Here is a 15,110-nt window from a genome sequence, read left to right as displayed (position 1 = left end):
AGTACTCTGTGCTCTATTTCATTCCCAAGCGTGGTGGAAGAGTGACCTATACTTGTCCTCCTATGTCCCTCACATTCCTTTAGTCCTGGCAGTGGACTTAAGCCCTCACCCCTTAACCTTTTCTCTCATAGGTCATAAATGCCTTTCTAGTCTCTGGAACTATGGGTCTTAGTCTTGCTCTTCCCCAGGCTTTCTGCAACATTTGATACTGCTGTCTTCTCCCGCCATATTGAAGCTCTCTTCTGATCCTCTAGTCTTCCTGTTGTCTTTCTTTGTTCCCTGAAATGTATGGGTACCTCAAGTTTCTGACATGTTTCTCTTCTCTCTCCCCCCACTTTTTTTTTTTTTTAAGATTTTACTTATTTATTCATGAGAGACAGAGACAGAGAGAGAGAGAGAGAGAGAGAAAGGCAGAGACACAGGCAGAAGGAGAAACAGGCTCCATGCAGGGACCCCGAGTTGGGACTCGATCCCCAGTCTCCAGGATCATGCCCTGGGCTGAAGGCAGCGCTAAACCGCTGAGCCACCTGGGCTGCCCTCTCTCCCCTTTTTCTCTGCCAGTCTCATCTATTCTAAACCCAGTTGTGATCATTATTTCTGTAACTGTGTCTCCAGTCTGTCCCACTTTGGCCCAGTGTTGAAAGTGGTCTCTGTTTCCAACTGCTAGATTATAGATCTTTACTTCAAGTCACCCTAGCATCTCCCTCATCCTCTTCCCACAACCTCTGCATTGAAACATCAAATCTTGCGCATTTTCCCTCAGCAAAAATTTCTCACACCTTTGCTGCAGTTTATATTTCCAGTGCTATCTGCTGATGGTAGCCTCTAAGTGTAGGAATATTCCTAGTTGGCTTTTCTGTGTGAGTCTGTCCTAGTATAGACCACCACCTTGGCACCTCCCTCACCCCAACTCACACTTAATCCATCATTAGTCCTATCCAAATATCTTCCTAGTCCTCCCCTTTATCCTCATTTCCATGCCATCACCCTGGCGCAGGACACCACCTTTGGGCTGGCCCTTTGCTTCTTGTCTTGTTCCTCCCTATTTTCTGCACCAGATCTGGAATGTTCACTCAACAGTATAAAATTGTGCTCCTCCCCTCTTAAAAATCCTTTGATGATTTAGAATTTTATGTAGAACCAAAATCTTTTACATGGCAGACAAGGCCCAGCCTGACCTAGCCCTGTGCATCTTGTCAGCTTCAGCGTAACACACTGTCTGGTTGTACCGCTCATCTTTCAGTGCTTTACATTGACAAGCTTCCTCCTCCCCCTCCCCCTCCCCCTACCACAGGGCCCTTGCATGTGCTGTTCTTTCCATGTACAGTACTCCAAACCTCATTGCCCAAACTCTCCTAGAAATTTCCACCCCCTTGTTTGGGCTCAGCTCAAATGGTACTTCTTAAGAGAAGCCCTAGGCCCCCTCATTATTCTTTGTAATCACATCAGAACACGTTCCTTCATTGCCATGAATGACAAGAAAGTCAGTTGTGCTATTTGTGTAACATTTTATCCCTCCCACCTAGAATGTCAGCACCTTGAGATGAAGAAACTTACGTGGGTTTTTTTTTTTTTTCCTTCATTCTGTGCCCGGCAGCTAGCTCAGTGTCTTACTCATAACCTGGCCTTAAAAATACTCTTTGCATGAATAACAAATGAAGGTGGTCTCACTGTCTATGAAATGAAATCTCAGTTCTTCAGGCTCCTGCTCCAGGGCCTCTAGAGGCTGACTTCCACCAACCTTTCCCACCTCTTCCCTCACAACACCCATACATGATGTGTGATTGAGCAAATGGAGCTCTTCACCACCACCTGCATCCTTTGTTTCTCCCAGCCCTCCACCTGGACGTCCCTCCCACTGCCATTTTTTACATCATAACCCTACCCATCCTTTACTAGTGCAGTACGTGCCACTTTATGAGGGATTTTTTTATTTGTCCCCAACTAGAAGTGATCTCTGCCACTCTTGCTGTCCCACAGTACATTGCTATGTTATCCTTATAGGATAAAGGAAATGGTCTATGTTTTTTTCTCTCAAAGGTGCTAGAGAAGAATGTGACCCATTGGTCTCTGCACCCAGCACTCTGCTAAACACAGGGCCTGGGTGGTCAGACTGCTGGGTAAACAGGTGGGCTGGAGCAGTGGTGCTATGCCTACTATCGAGGCTGGGAGAGCAAGCCAGGCTATCTGTTTGAAACACAGATCCCTAACTGGGGTAAAATTGGGGAATCATCTTGAAGTTCTTGGCCAACCACAGAGAAGATACTTGATAAGAAGCCCCAGGTGTCATTCAAGCTAGGATAGAGCCAGAGAGCTTAGGGTTTTCTAATAAACTTACCCTTAAGGTGTGGGCATGATGTAACTTCATTCCTCTAAAGTAAGAAAAAAGCATTAAGTATCTTGGCTCAGCTGGCTGAGTAGATGTACTGCATACGGATCTCAGAGAGGAACAAAGAGGGAAGAGTCCACTGTGTTCATTGAAAGAAGAGCACCCATCCCCAGTCTCTTGGGATTGGTCAAAGAAGAAACACCCGTCTGCCTGGGGATTCCCTGGTGCCTGTTTTGTTGCAACTTCCCACAAGAAAGAAACCTTTTCATCACTTGAGTAATCACCGCCCCCTCCCCACAAAGAAAAATAAACAGAAAATTCTCCCTTTGGGCCGGCTCTGAACATCAGTTGTAGCTGCTCTAGCACAGATCAAACCAGAATACTTGCACCTTGTGGTCATTGGCATCAAAGGCCGCAGGTTTTTCTTTCCGCCTCATTTTAATATGCTTGTGAGCCTTGGGAGGCTTAATTAAAACTGCAGGGGAGCCAAAGTCAGCATATAAAGGAACTGTTTTGATGCTTCAAAACCCAAGCAAACAGAATCTGGATTATTCAATTAGGTATGCTTATGGGATTTGTCTTGGGTGTTTTGATTGCTCAAAGCCTGCTGGGGAAGTCAGTCATGGGGTTTAGACCTGAAAAGAACCATATTTAATGCCCCCCAAATTTCACTTTTTATCTTATTTGGGTTTCCCATTACCAGTGCGTAATTGTGAGCTGTACAAGAACTATTCTTACTCCCGTTTACTCAGCTTCTTCCCCTGATACCAGATTACACGGCAGGGCCAGCCAGATCTTCCTGCCTGGTTTGGCTGGCAGTCATGCTCTTGGATCCCTTTCCTGCCTTTCACTGATGGTCTTTGCTTTAATAAGACCCAGGGTTGCCCAAGAGGCAGTGCAGAGCACAGGGCCTCCCCACTAGACCACTTCCTGTCTATGTGGCCTTAGACAAGTCACTGATATCTCTTCCTCTGTTTTTATATCATTTACAAAAAGGAGATCAGGGTGGTGGAAACTGCTGTGTTTACTGTACACTGTGTTAATTCGATAAAATAATTCATGGTAATGCACTTAGTACTGTGCCGGGCTCAGGAGGAGTGTTCAATAAATGGCAACGATTATCATGGTTCTCCCAGGACATAGGTAGACATGTCTCCATTAGCTGCAGCCAACAGGTGAGGGAAGACTGGAAGCTTTGTGCGTGTCAGCTACTCCCAGAAACATGCAATAGATAGACTCAGCTTCTATGCTAGGAACAAGCCTGCTCTGAGAAGCCTCGGGTCACGTGAGAGATTGCATACCTTGCTGAGGTCAGTGGAACGTCTGTCATGTGACCAGCTTTCCCAGCAGTCATTGAAGTGACAAGAACTACTACAGTAAGTTAAACCGGAGCCACTTTGTCTACACTATGGGACTTTTGCTCTGAAGTTACCATTCAAAGTCAGGTCTCTGGGGGAATGTATTGCCAGGATCCTGGTGGTGGCAATAAAGGCAAGCAGCCCTATCTCCGAGGGCTGAGGCAGGCCGGCCTGATTGTGGGCATGCTGCACCTCATAGAGTGTATGCTTCTAGCTAATTAGCTTAAAATAGACCCATGTGCTGAGAGCCAGCTCTAATCCCTAACTGTTAGAAAGCCACCCAGGAGGGAAGGTTACCTGGTGTTGATCGAAGAACTCATAAGAATCCAGACAAAAATATTTAGTGTCAGTTGGTAAAGATTTAAAAACAGGTGTTCCCTGGATGGTACTCATGTGCTAGGCTTTAACTTCCTTTCCAGGTGTTTATACCCCAACAAAGCAGGCAGTATCAAATATATAGTATACATGGATAGCCTGTGCAGAAAAAAGGTTCCCCTTCACTGTCTCTAGTGAGTCTGTTAATAACTGGCTGCCTGTGACAAACCAACTGCCCAGATACAGGAATGTATAGAACACATCCCTACCATTAAGAGGCTTTCAGTCTAATGAAGATGGATAAGCAAATAAGCATAATGTTGAACATAATGCAATATCACAGGGTACAGTGGAAAGAGCAGGCACTCTGGGGTTGATGGACCTGAAGCAAACAGTGATTCTTACCTTTGGCCAGCAGCATGACCTTAAAAAGATCGTGTGACCTCTCTGAACCAAACTTTCACATCTATAAGATGGAGGAGTGTTCAATAAATGGAGTGTTCAATAAATTGAATAAATTCAATAGATGGCAGTTCACAATAATGTGAATTTTCTAGGGCCATCCATGTGTATTAAATGAGGGGAGGGCAAGTTACTAGTACAGTGCCTGACAAGTAGTAGCCATGTAAAAAGTGGTGGTAATAAGATTGTTATCATCATAGAGGTACGCAGGGGAGGAAGTATATAATCCTTCTGGAGAAAATGAGGAAGGGATATTTGAACTGAGTCTTGAGGGGAGGAAGAGGAATTTTCAAAGTCAGAGCAATGGCAGAATGGGGCATTGTCAGCTGGGCAAAGAACAAGATGAGCAAAGGCCGAGAAAAAAGGACTGTTGAGGATTTGGAGACATGCAGATGGTTCAACATGGCTAGAGTGCAGGCTTCTGGTGATGAAGGGCCAAGAGCAGGGTCTTGGTGATAGACAGGAGGGGCTGGACCATGAGTAACCTCACATTCCATGCCAGAGTTAGATTTTGCCAGTTTGCAGTGTACTAAAAATTCCAGTGCCAAGTACCAGGCTACTTATATATGTTATTGGATGCCCAGCAAACACCTTGCAAGAATAAGATAGCCCCATTTTGTAGATAGCAACATTTTGTAGGAGCAAACTCAGATTCAAGGAGATTGTTACTTAATCATTCAACTCACCATATTAGCTTCCAGTAAGTTAGGTAGTTTGTATATGTGAAGGATGTGTGGTCTCATTTAATATTTCATGTTAAATTGTGTTGCCTTATTTTTCTTTCTGTTCCATTATTCTTTATTATTCTCTTCTGCATATGTCTGGAACAAAGCAACACCACAAATAGGTAGAATGCCTCTACTGATCGTCAGACTTGAGTGAATTTGGTCACTTTTCCCAACTGGGCAGTTGATGGGACTGGGCAGAAACAGAGACATGGTTCATCATACAGTGTAATTCACTAATATACAAAGATCCAGTTTTCCTTTGGGTCATATTGTTCTCCCCACATAAATCAAGCATTCTATTAAGAACAGCACACTATATTTTAATTTTTTTAAATGATAGATGTTAGACTTGAGTCCAAAATAAGGTAATATGGGATATTTGTTTGAGGTTGATGCTATGGATTTCATGAAATTTTGTGTTACCAAAAAAGGAGTAAGATTCATCCTAACTTTAGATGGACCATCCTGGGATCCCTGGGTGGCGCAGCGGTTTAGCGCCTGCCTTTGGCCCAGGGCGCGATCCTGGAGACGCGGGATCGAATCCCACGTCGGGCTCCCGGTGCATGGAGCCTGCTTCTCCCTCTGCCTGTGTCTCTGCCTCTCTCTCTCTCTCTCTCTGTGTGTGTGACTATCATAAATAAATAAAAATTAAAAAAAAAATAGATGGACCATCCTCACTCCAAATATTGGAGAAATACATGTTAACATCAACCCTAGGGATCTGAGGTACATAATGCACCCAAGTACCCAGAGCTCTGCAATCTGAACTCTTGCTATCAACCCCAACCTCTCCAATGACTCAACACCATTTATTTGGGATGACTTCTAAACAGGTGTTTCCTCTGTGTCACAAATGGTTTAAACTAGAGCCGAGCTTATGTCCAGCATGTTCAGCTGAAATCACAGGGCCAGCTGACGCTCTGTGAGCATGTTTGCTCATCTGTGTCGATGCTGACAGCCAATACTTGCCGATTCCCACGTTGGTCAGTACTGGACATAGAACAGATGTTGGGGATTATGAGCAAGGATTTGGGGAGGCTGTGGGCCTGAGTGTCCACGGAAGTAATTCATTGTGGAAACGCAGACAGGACCTGCTGAACCTTCAGTGAGAAGTTCTATGAAATAAGCCTCGGTGGGCCTGCATATCAGGACTGAAAACAAATGTTTTCCTGGTGTCCTTTAATTAAAAGAAAAATAATAAATCATCTTTAAATGTAGAACGGTGGGAGCCTAATCCCACAAATTTCCATTGAAGTTCTCATCTATGATTACTAGTGGTATCATGACACTGAAGTGTCAGAGCAGAATCCTCTAATGGGTCCCACGGGAAAGCAGTGGAAGACCATTTGTAGAATGCTCCAAGGTTGGCTGTTCCCTCCACCCCCATCCGACCCCACCTTCCAGCAAAATTCCTTCAAAGCTGGACTCAATTTACCCCCATATAACATGAAGCTATTTCTTCCTGGTTGTTTTTGGCTGTCCTGGAGTTTCTTTGTCTAGCCAACCCACCGATGGTACTGTCTGCCCAATGCTCAGCTCACTGTCCAAGACCTTCGGAGTCAGAGGTCCAAACTGTAGAAGGCTGTGGGTTATGACAGTTCATGTGTCTGCTCTGCAGAGTACTGTGATCCTCAGCTCTTACTCTAGCAGTGCTCTGCGGAAAGCTAACCAGAAGGTAACTTCCTTTTTTCTTAAGTGTTTCCAGATAGCATTCCGTAGATTTAGTGAACTTTAGCCTGATCCCTCTCGTAGCAATCCAGCTGTATTCGTTGGTACATTGTATTCGTTGGTAAGCATGCTATTGGTTAAAAATCACATTATTTCAAGACCCAAAAAGAAAGGCATGATACAATTAGAACTGTTTCATCCAGGGCACCTGGGTGGCTCAATCGGTTCAGCATCTGCCTTGGGCTCAAGTCCTGATCCAAGGGTCCTGGGATGGAGCCCTGCTTCCGGCTCCCTGCTCAGTGGGGAGCCGGTTTCTCTCTTTCCATCTGCTGCTCTCCTTGCTCATTCATTCTCTCTCTCTCTCTCTTTCCCTCTCTCTCTCTCTCTCAATAAATAAAATCTTTAAAAAAAATTAAAAAAAAGAACTGTTTCAACCTGTAGGGATCATCAAAGAAAAATGTAGAAATCAGGTGAAGTGTTTAAATAGGGTTTCTAATAATAATAGAATTCAGCATTGTCTCTTTTATTGGTTTCATTGCCAACTTATTTATAACCTGTTAAGGATATCAGTAGTAATAATTACAGACAAAATGGAAGTTCAGCTCTTACTGCCTTAGACTTGATTTGAGTTTTTTGTTTTTTTCCAAGAATGTAGTATATATGTTACTTTCTCTGGGTATAAACATAAAAATGTTTCTGCTAACAAGAAAGCACATTGTTAAAAGGGAGAACAGAGAAACTGAAAATAGGTTACTAGTGAATATTTTTAAATAAAAAAGAGATAAAAGAGACATAAATTTGTGTATCACTGGCTTTAAATACCATAAGCAAGCAAAATATGAGGAAAAACTTAATGGATCCTTGCAATTAATATTCTAAGATTCAAAATCTCAAATGCATTCGAATTTGTTCAGTTAGGAGGGCTTTTGTGTTTGTTTTTTTAATAGCAGCTCAAGGTAACCTCATTGGTTTTGTTTTCAAGAAAATGGAGGAGAAGGCTAATACCTAGATTTTGTTTCTCCTCTGAAAAACATCTTCATTTCTCCCAAATCAAGAGAAATATAAGAAAACAATTCTATAAAAGCAAAGAAATCCCTCAGACGCTTCAAGATTAAGAAGAACAAAGACAAAAAGAAGGTCTGAATAATTTTATGAAGAGCATTATGACATCAAATGTTGTTTACATATTAACCCGTTTTTAACATGGGAGAATGTCTCAAATGTACCAGACTCTCTGTAGAAAGTACAGTCAAAAGTATTCATGTTTGATTGCGTCTAAGAATTTTTAAATGAAGGAAGCTGTACTGAAAAGATAAATTGAGATCTATGGGAAAGGAAAATGTAGCTGAAGTGCTTCTATTAGGGTATGGTGAAAAAAATTGGATCTGTTTTATGTAAATTTTCAACAGTGACCTGGTAAAGAAAGTCAAAGTACATTAATTAAATTTACAGAGCCAAAAAAGGCAAAGACCCAGGAGGTTAGATGTAAAAAAATACAGATGGACTGAGAGAGATGAGGGGAAATAGACAGACTTTTACAACATGATATTCAGCTTGGAAATATGCAAGCTAATACGCTGGGGGATACCAGCCAAAAGACAGATAGCTGGTTTAAAGAAAAAGTTAATAAAATGTCGAGTCTGAAAAACTATACAGACCAAAGCCAGGAAATTACAAAGTTATGGATCCCACAATAACTGTAAATTAACCCCAGTGCACATATGTAGTATTTCATATTACTGTATATGGTGTTAACTTTCACGCCTGAACATGCGGGCGTGTGTGTGTGTTTCGTCTGAATTACGGTTGTAATGGGAACAAAGGTGCAAACAGGACACGTAATGGATTGCCTGCTCCTTTCACAAGTCACCCAGGAGCACTGGAGCCCAGGCCAGTCTAGCATCTTGGAGTCAAGTGGAGGAGGAGTCAGGCTTTGATTCAAAGGCCAGTTGTTCGCCAAAGGCATTGGGAAGATTCGTGCATTTCTTAACAGCTGTAAAGAAGTCATGAGTGTCCTGGGTACATGGAAGGAAGTCTATAGGACGTTCCCAAGACAACACATTGGATTTAAATGTGTCTCCACTCTGATTTCTCCTTTCCTTTCACTCGCCCCATGCAAACTACTTTATATCTCTCTAATAAGCTCCTTGCTCCTTTTATCCCTATTTCTTGCGCAATTACCATCCACTTCTCCCCTCTGTATACCTCTTCTCTTGCTGGGCTCATTACAGGAGCTAAAATGAAATGTTTTCCTTTTAATGTATCCAACCAACCTACTGACCTAGGTTGTCATTTGATATGTTATTGTTGCTATTTGCTTTTTTAAAAAAGTGCAATCAACTTATATGCTGTATATCCCAATATATCTCTCTTCAGACATAGGACCAGGAGGGAGGAATCCACACTCTTCTTCTTGCAACGTTGTACAGGCCATTTCTCTTCAACCTCATGTGTCTCCTTCTACCATCTTCTGCCCTCATCATAGCCACACACTGATTTTTCACTCCTGACTTTGGCTCCATTATTAGTAAGTTTTCTACCTACAAAGATGATTCTTCTGTTTATCTGGTCTTCGTAATCCTTTTATCTACCTCCTCAATGCCTGTGAGGTTCTCTGTGGCCACCTTCCCATTCCTTGGCCTTGCTCCACCTCCATGACTTGGTCACTGAAATCTGTGTTTTCTACAAGATCTTAGTGTCTGATTGCCCTGGACTTATGCAAGCCCTTGTTCTTCTACTGCCTCTAGATGCCTGAATCATTCCCACTGACCCTGTTGTCCACTGTCACTGTCATTACCAGTCTCTTAACCTTGTAGCCAATGTCCAGTAAATACTCTATGAATGCTCTCTTCCCCATTCTCCCAGCCTTCATCTTTCTTTTTCTCAGCTGGACTCCAAAATCAATTATTTAAGTGATTTGTACCTTCTTGTCCTTAATTCCTATGCCCTCTTTTGTTCTGAGAGTTCCACCTGTCTCTTCCCACCATCTGCTTGCTCAGCTCTGTGCTCTTCGGCTTGTCAACAGTTTTAAAGAAAGTCAGATGGTTTGTATCCTCATTAGATTCCTCTGTTTATGTTTATAGTTGACTCTCATTGGTACTGCAAGATCTGTTTATCTGAATTGCATTCTCCAAGCAGCATTTTCTAAGGTTTCTTGCCTCTCTGTGGCCACAGACTGCTTTGTTCTATATGTATGACTCCACCTTCTACTTACAGACATTGAGGTCATTTCCTACCAGTTTCTTCAATCTTCTTGCCACCCAGAAATCATGGGGTTCACCTCTCACGGTGGTACAAGGGACACCTAAATACATAAGACTTTCCCACCTCTCTTGTGACAGAGCCTGGGCTCTGGGGTCAGGCAGCTGGGTTCAAACCCTGGCTGTGCCACATGCCAGCTGTGGGACCCTGGCTGAGTCTCGTGACCGTTCTCACCTGAATTAGTTCACCTGTGTATAAGACAGGAATGAACAACAATGCGCCCCCTGCAGGATGGCCGGGAGGATGGAACGCGCCACTCTGTGGAGAGGGCTGAGAACACTGCCCAGCACAGGGCAAGCACAGAATAAGTGTAGTTCTTCTCTCTTTGTCATGGCCATCCACATCAGTGGCCCTGTGTTCATCTTACTAAAAGCTCCACAGCCTCATTTCTCAGCCTCCCTCCAAAACCAACTAGAGTCAGTCAGCCTCAGAACCTTTGGTCCTACCTTCCCCTTCATTGCTGGCTCCTGCTGCTTCTCCACACTCCAGAAGCTTCCACCTCCTCTGTTGTGCCTCCTACCCCTGGAGGTTCTCTTTGTCTCCTCAGCTACTTCTGAGGCCCTGTTTTGGTCTTCCAGCTTCTGCCCTCACTCCGATGGCTCCTATAATCCTAGTTTATAGGGAGCCATCAGAGTTTGCTGTGATTAACGTCCCCTGTTCCAAGCACCCTCTTGTGGCTTTTTCTTGTCTCCTGAATTAGATCTAAACCCCTCAGGCCAACATGCAGGCCTCCCTCGCTACACATGGCCCAAACCCACGCACATTTTTCTGTTGCAGAATATACTCCTATCACTCCCAGCTTGACATTTTGTTCCAACTTTTCTGGATGAAGGGTTCTCATTACTTGAAACTAAATAGAACCTATTTATTGAACCTAACACAAACTTCCCTCTTATAAACTACTCTACTTTGCCTTAGATATGGATATCCTCTCCTGCTCTGCCAACCAGAAGCTGCTAGATGACAGGCCCGTTCCCTCTTGCTCCCCATGTGGTCCACGCAGCATCAAACACTGAAATGAACTTTGTGAATTCATACCTGGATACTACCCACCCCCATCTTTAAGTCTAGTGATTTGTACAAGCCACACATAGCTGCACCATATGCTGCTGCCACCACAGCCTAAAAAAATGGAATTTTCAACCTTGTGACAACTTTCCCACATAGAGACAAAGGACATGGAATAAATACCCAGCCTACTTAAATATTAATATGGCACTCGCTTCATCTCTTTCTGAAAAGAAACAAAATGTTATCCATATTGTTGAGTGCCCCTGGTGGCTCTCCCAATCTCATTCATATTGAGCTAGAAATACTCTCATGACTTTAATGTTTACTATTTTCATGCATGTATTATGTATGTATAAACCTATAGGAAATATAAACAATCCATGGTGTTGCATTTTTCAGGGTTTTGAAACTTTAGATATATTGTATCGTATATACCCTTCTCATCAACACTGGGTTGTTTTGGGGTTTCTTTCAAAATTACTTTTGATGTTTATCCACAGTGACATAATTGTAGTCCATTCATTTTAATGCTGTTTACAGTTACATAAATATGCCAAAATTTATTTATTCTCCTATTGATAAACACTTTGCCATTATCAAAAATACGTCAGCAAACTTTCCTGACCATATCTGTGGACATGTATAAGTTTCCCTGGAGTGTATACCCAGGAATGGAATGGTGTACTGGGAATCTCTCACCCTGTGGCTTTTCTTGAAACTTGTGTCTTTTAATGCAGAGGTTTTCATTGTAATGCAGACAAACTTATCTCTTTCCTTCATGGTTTCTACTGTCTTGTATCAAATTTTCTAAAAGCTAGTCAAGGTCATAAAAGTATTCTTCCACATTTTCTTCCACAAGTTTTAAAGTTTTGCTTTTTCACCACTTGAAAGTGACGTGTGCCTTGATATGAAGCAGGTACAATTGGAAGTTTGGCAACCAGACAAACAGGGCCATGCACTAGTGAGCCCTCCTTCCCCTGCTAATGCACAGGACACCCGACGGCTAGGTTTCTAGTATTTTCATATGGGATTCTACATGGCCCGCCTCTCTTGTGTTGCCTCTCAGGGGCAGGATCTGAGCAGAGTGGGGCTGGTGATACCCTGCTAGCCACACTTAGAGGAACATGAGCATGTGCCTCCAGGCAAATGGGTTTGAACCTAGAGAGCATCTGAGATGCTCCATTATCCCTGCACAGGAGACTCTCTCTAGAGAGCCTCAGAGTAATAAGACCTCTAGTATAGTTAAGCCAAAAATAGTACATATAGTATAATATATACTATATAAATATAGTTATTTTTGGAGAACTGCTGGGCCATCAGCTAGAGGCCTGGAAGCCTCCTCTCTTCACTGACATCACTTCCGTTATATAAAAATGATTATTTTCTAATCTTTTAATGCCCTCTGGCATGCTTTGAAGGCCAAGATATTATTTTTGCTTCATAGATATCAACTTTAATAAGACTTGTCCTACTGAGGAATAATGAGGAACCATGAAACCCCAACAGATCCTGAAGCCTACTTATTGTTTGTTTAAGTAATCTCTACACTCAAGGTGGGGCTCTGACTCACAACCCTGAGATCAAGAGTCACATGCTGCACTGACTGAGCCAGCCAAGCTCCTGCAGCCTATTTAGATTGTGGGCCATTCATTAACAGACATTACTTGCAGCATGTTGTTTGGTGCAGCAACACATGGCAGCTTTTACTTTATTGAGTGAAGGTACATAACTGCTTGCTCAGCACAACTGCACTGTGCCAGGGAAATGACAAATTCCCATGAAATAGGTCAATTATGTAAATTATTTAAATGTATTATTTTAAAATGTCACATTTCAAGCAAAATAGAAAAAGATAAGGGTCCAAAATGTGAAAAAGAATTAATTTATGTACTGTAAAGTTAAAGTAGGGTTTCTGAGCTAAAAATGGAAGCTGGATTATACAAACATAAAGGCTTACAATTTATTAAAAGGAAAGTTATTGAAATGTGAACAGATCGTCGCAGGATACTAGTCAATTATGAGTAGATAGCACAGCCAGTGTTTGTCAGGAATATGGCTCTCATACCATGGGACAGCCAGGCCCTGGCTCTGGAGTCAGAGAGACCTGGGTTCAAATTCTGACTTAGACCCTCACCATGTGACCTGGAGTTGGTTGCTTAACCACCAAGTCTTAGCTGCATCATCCGTAAAATGGGAACAATTAGTTTCTCACTTGCAGTGTTTTTGTGGGGCTTGGAAATAATATACATGGGGGTACCCAGGAAGAGGTGTTCCATCAAACAGAGTAAAAGCTCAAATAAAGTCATACTCACCCACTTTTGACCGAGACCAGTGGTGTCTTTAAGGAAGATAGAAAATGATAGGGAAGGGTTGGGAAGAAGTGAGGGTTGGTTTTAGAGTAATAATGTACATTTCTATTGCTTGGGATACCCTCGCTGGGAGGCTGGAGTTATTGCAGGTTATGCTTGTGAATCCACAAGGGCATCCAGTAGCGTATACATAGAGAATACGTAGCTGAACCAATGCTCTGCATTCTGTCAGTGTGCATAAGATGCCTGTGGATGTAGCCATGACCAGTGCAAAGGTTGACACTAATGAGTGCTCAAAAACTACTGGAGGAAGGAAGGCAGGTTGGTTGCTGCTGTGAAGCTTGTAGTTTTGTGAAAGAAAGAAATCCACTTGAAGAGTAGTAGAAAGCATTATTTTAATTTCTTAATTTGGTACTCAGGATGGGTATTTTGCAATACTCATTTGCTTATCATGAAAGCTTGATTAAACTGAGTCCCTCCCCCACCAAACCCCTCCCCCCAAGAACATTTTTTTCTATTAAAAAAAGGAAATCTGAACTTTGGTGTGGAGGAGCAGTGAAAAGTAACAGCAAGAGTGAACAAGAGAAAGAGAGAGAGAGAAATATGCAGAAGGCGTCCCTGGGGGGCTACATGCTGCTGCTAAATTTCAGTTGCAGTTGTCAGAGTTAAAGAAAACATTGGAGAAAATGTCTCATCGAGGGGTCACTGGATTGTTCTGCTGTGAGGAGGCCAGCTGAGGGGTGGCCCAAGGCCAGCTGGCAGGGGCTCAGAAGACTGGGTGCCACACACCAGCCACTGAGCTCATTTGCTCCACCTCAGTCATTTTTAGTCATGGAGCCACTTCAAGATCAGCATGAGGCACTGTGCACATGTTTGGGGGTGGGGGAAACAAGGCAGAGTTTAAGAAAGGAAGAATACATACTTAGTTCTGAAGGGTGAACCCAGGCCTCCTTGGGGATTCAGGTGAAATGAAATGTGGATGAACACAGCTAACTAGATGCTGGGCACAATTGCCCTGGGAGGGAGGTGCTGCTGCTCTTTTGATCTACAATGTAGGAAATTGAGGCAAGGAGAGGTTAATTAACCCCATTTCAGTGTCTTGGTCTGAAGCTTAGAGGCACAGTTCCATCCTAGGTCCATCTGAATCTAAAGTCCTCATTCTTCACCTCTGTACTCAGCTGCCGGGAAGGACCCCGCAGAAGCAGTTAGGAGTTAGCCCAAGGCTGCTGCACTGGGTTCTAGAACTCTGCTGCCTCAGTAACTGTGCATTGTGACTTTGTGAGGCAATGGAGCACAGCATCTGTATCCCCAAGAAGACATCGCTCTTTCTGTGAGAATCCTTCTGATTGTGGATCTCCATTCTGGAATATAGATTGAGAAGCACTCCTCAAGGAGGCACTTGGGTGGCTCATCTGCCTTGAACTCAGGTCATGATCCCAGGGACGTTAGGTCGTACATCAGGCTCCTTGCTTAGCGGGGAGTTTGCTTCTCCCTCTGCCCCTCCCCCTGCTCATGCTCATTGTGCTCTCTCTCACACACACATAAAAATAATTAAACTCAGGACGCCTGGGTGGCTCAGCGGTTGAGCACCTACCTTCGGCCTAGGGCGTGATCAGGCTCCCTGCATGGATGGGCCATGTTTCTGCCTCTCTCTCTCTCTCTCTCTCTC

General features: G+C 43.3%; 1 protein-coding gene and 1 long non-coding RNA gene across 16 annotated transcripts in view; one reads left to right on the top strand and one right to left on the bottom strand.

Moving 5' to 3' along the window:
• The window catches only part of LOC140615806 (uncharacterized), a 44,508-nt gene extending 29,465 nt beyond the window's left edge, over window positions 1-15,043 (bottom strand). Inside the window, exons 1-2 of one of the 2 annotated variants that reach the window (XR_012016290.1) lie at window positions 14,364-15,043; window positions 5,151-5,285 (exon numbers count right to left, since the gene is read on the bottom strand). This is a non-coding gene — a long non-coding RNA (uncharacterized lncRNA). The remainder of the gene's footprint in view (window positions 1-5,150; window positions 5,286-14,363) is intronic. The other variant, XR_012016289.1, reaches the window with a different exon arrangement.
• LOC140615803 (phospholipid-transporting ATPase IB) overlaps window positions 1-15,110 on the top strand; it is a 570,784-nt gene that overhangs the window by 484,663 nt on the left and 71,011 nt on the right. The window lies entirely within an intron of this gene.

The sequence above is a fragment of the Canis lupus genome, chromosome 24, assembly GCF_048164855.1.
Source record: "Canis lupus baileyi chromosome 24, mCanLup2.hap1, whole genome shotgun sequence".
Classification (NCBI taxonomy): Eukaryota; Metazoa; Chordata; class Mammalia; order Carnivora; family Canidae; genus Canis; species Canis lupus.
This window is presented reverse-complemented; position numbering and strand designations above follow the sequence as displayed.